Raw genomic sequence first — 3933 nt, 5'->3', positions numbered from 1 at the left:
CAAAAAAAAAAAAAAAAAAAAAAAAAAAAAAAAAAAAAACCAAAAACAAAAACTAGCTGGGCGAGGTGGTGGGCGTCTGTAGTCCCAGCTACTTGGGAGGCTGAGGCAGGAGAATGGCGTGAACCCGGGAGGCGGAGCTTGCAGTGAGCTGAGATCCAGCCACTGCACTCCAGCCTGGGCAACAGAGCAAGACTCCGTCTCAAAAAAAATAAAAAATAAAAAAGCAAAAAACAAAGAAACAAACATAAAGCCTATGGCACATGCCTGACACATCAAAGGTACTCAATAAAGTTAACTATTACTATTTGTATATTGTTTTTTTTCTTGTTTACAAGAAGATTCAGAAGCAATATTTGCGTACTCTGAATCTATATTGGCAAGTACATTTACAGTGGTTATATTTTCTTGCTTTCTTGTTTATTCTAACACGTTCTCTTTTGTCCCATAACTTTTTCCCTTGAATTTTGTCACATATCTTAGGCCGGGCGCAGTGGCTCACACCTGTAATCCCAGGACTTTGGGAAGCTGAGGCGGGCGGATCACAAGGTCAGGAGTTCAAGACCAGCATGGCCAACATAGTGGAGCCCCACCCTTACTAAAACTACAAAAAATCAGCCAGGCGTGGTGGTAGGCTCCTGTAATCCCAGCTACTTGGGAGGCTGAGGCAGGAGAATCGCTTGAACTTGGGAGGCGGAGGTTGCAGTGAGTGGAGACTGTGCCACTACACTCCAGCCTGGGTGACAGTGCAAGATTCCGTCTCAAAAAACAAACAAACAAACAAAAAATACTCACCTCGCTTTTGGGTTATGTTTGCCTGGTACAGCAAAGCTTTACCACACTTTAGCTTCCATGGAAGCCAATTATAAGGTGGAAACTAGAGTGTGGGAAGCTTATGAGTGAGTGTACTTGGGATCAATACTTGTAGGAAAAAAAAGGAAGAAGCAGGACTGGACAGAAGGAGAAGTTGGGCTGCAGAGTAGACACCCCACCAACAGCCAGGCATGGTGGTGGGGACCTGTGGTCCTAGCTACTCAAGAGGCTAAGTGGGAGGATAGCTTGATCCCAGAAGGTTGAGGCTGCAGTGAGCTGTGATTGCACCAGGTACTACAGCCTGGGTGACAAAGTGAGACCCCATATCAAAAAAAAAAAAAAAAAAAAAAGGCCAGGTGCGTGACTCAGGCCTGTAATCCCAGCACTTTTGGGAGGCCAAGGCGAGTGAATCACTTGAGGTCAGGAATGTGACACCGGCCTGGCCAACATGGTGGTATCCTGTCTCTACCAAAAATACAAAAATTAGCCAGGCGTGGTGGCACACGCCTGTAATCCCAGTTACTTGGGAGGCTGAGGCAGGAGAATCACTTGAACTCGGGAGGTGGAGGCTGCAGTGAGCCGAGATTGCACCACTGCACTCCAGCCTGGGTGACAGAGCGAGACTCAGTCCCTGTCCGCCCCCACCACCCCCAAAAAACTTCAGTTAATCCTGAAAAGAGCTCTGAATTAAAGTTAGTTAATATCCCACCTTCTGGAAGATAAGTGTCTTACCAAGGTATCTGACATACTTGCCATTTCCTGCTCAACCAGTCCAATTTGCATGATGTTATCAATGTAGCAGATCAATATAGTGATGTTTTGAGAGACCTTTAGCTGGTTAGATCTCTTCAGATTGTTTTATGATAGAGGGCAAGAGAGTTAACATAGGCCTGAGGTGCCACCATGCCCAGCTAATTTTTGTATTTTTAGTAGAAACAGGTTTTCGCCATATTGGCCGGGCTGGTCTCAAACTCCTGACCTCAGGTGATCCACCCGCCTGAGCTTCCCAAAGTGCTGGGATTACAGGCATGAGCCACTACACAGCCCAAAATATTTTTGTCATCCCAAAATAAAACCCTATATCCATTAGAGAGTTCCTCCCTATCTCCTATTTCTAGCCTCTGGCAAACACTAGTCTTTCTATTTCTATGGATTTACCTATTCTGGATAATTACAAAAATGGAATGATACAATGTATAATCTTTTATGTCTGACTTCTTTCAACTTAGCATAATATTTTCAAGGTTTATCTATGTTGTAGCATGAGTTAGTACTTCATTCCTTTTTATGACTGAATAACATTCCACTGGATTCCACAAACTGTGCTTTTTTTTTTTTTTTTTTTTTTTAAGATGGGGTGCTGCTCTGTCACCCAGGATAGAATGCAGTGGTGCAATCATATCTCACTGCAGCCTTGAACTCCTGGGCTCAAGCGATCCGCCTGCCTTAGCCTCTCAAGTATCTGGCATTACAGGCACATGCCAGAATGCCCAGCTAATTTTTTTTTTCTTTGAGACAGAGTCTTGCTCTATCACCAGGGTGGAGTGCAGTGGCGCGATCTTGGCTCACTGCAACCTCTGCCTCCCGGGTTCAAGCAATTCTTCTGCCTCAGTCTCCCAAGTAGCTGGGACTACAGGAATGCACCACCATGCCCAGCTAATTTTTGTATATTTAGTAGAGACAGGGTTTCACCATGTTGGCCAGGATAGTCTCCGTCTCTTGACCTGGTGATCCGCCCGCCTTGGCCTCCCACAGTGCTGGGATTACAGCCGTGAGCCACCGCGTCCGGCTTTTTCTTTTTTGGTAGAGGTGTGGTCTTGCTTTGCTGCCTAGGCTGGTCTTGAACTCCTGGCTTCAAGCAATCCCACTGCCTCGGCCTCACAAAGTGCTGGGATTATAGCCATGAGCACCTGGCTACTGCAAACTGTTTATCCATTCGTCCGTAGAGGGACACTTGGGTTGTTTCCACCTTTTGGCTGTTGTGAATGGTGCTACAGTGAACATTCTGCACAAGTATTTATACTTGTTTGAATACCTGTTTTCTTTCTTTCTTTTGAGACAAGGTCTTTGTTGCCCAGGCTGGAGTGCAGTGGCCTGATCACAGTTCACTGTAACCTCAAACTCCTGTGCCCAAGTGATCATCCCATCTCAGCCTCCTGAGTAGCTGGGACTACAGACACCCACCACCATGCCTGGCTAATTTTTTTAAAATTTGTATTTATTATTATTATTATTATTGTTTAATTTTTTAGAGATGGTATCTCACTGTGTTGCCCAGGCTGGTTTCAAACTTGGCTCAAGTAAGGCTCCTGCCTCAGCCTCCCAAAGTGCTGGAATTATAGGCATGAGCCACTGCTCCTGGACATTAAAAAAATTTTTTTTTTAATTTATAAAGAAATTTTGCTTTCGTCCAGGCTGGCCTGAACTTAATGGGCTCAAGTGATCTTCCTGTCTCAGACTCTTAAGTAGCTGAGACTACATGTACCTGCCATCATGCCTGGCTAAGTTTTTAATTTTGATGAAATCCGATTTATCTATTTTTTTCTTTTGCTGCTTACACTTTCGGTGTCATATTTAAGAATGAAGCCAGGCACAGTGGCTCATGCCTATAATCCTAGCACTTTGGTAGACCGAGGTGGGCAGACCACCTGAAGTCAGGAGTTCAAGATCAGCCTGGCCAACATGGTGAAACCCTGTCTCTACCAAATATATACAAAATTAGCCGAGTGTGGTGGCAGGCGCCTGTAGGTCCAGCTACTCAAGAGGTTGAGGCATGAGAATCGCTTGAACGCAGGAGGTGGAGGTTGCAGTTGCAGTGAACTGAAATTGCGCCACTGTACTCCAGCTCAGGCGACAGAGCGAGACTCTGTTGGGAGGCCGAGACGGGCGGATCACGAGGACAGGAGATCGAGACCATCCTGGCTAACATGGTGAAACCCCGTCTCTACCAAAAAATACAAAAATCTAGCCGGGCGAGGTGGCGGGCGCCTGTAGTCCCAGCTACTCCGGAGGCTGAGGCAGGAGAATGGCGTGAACCCGGGAGGCGGAGCTTGCAGTGAGCTGAGATCCGGCCACTGTACTCCAGCCCCGGCGGCAGAGCGAGACTCCGTCTCAAAAAAAAAA

The sequence above is a fragment of the Piliocolobus tephrosceles genome, chromosome 10, assembly GCF_002776525.5.
Source record: "Piliocolobus tephrosceles isolate RC106 chromosome 10, ASM277652v3, whole genome shotgun sequence".
NCBI classification, from domain to species: Eukaryota; Metazoa; Chordata; class Mammalia; order Primates; family Cercopithecidae; genus Piliocolobus; species Piliocolobus tephrosceles.
The sequence above is the reverse complement of the archived record's forward strand: the minus strand, read 5'-3'. Positions refer to the sequence as shown.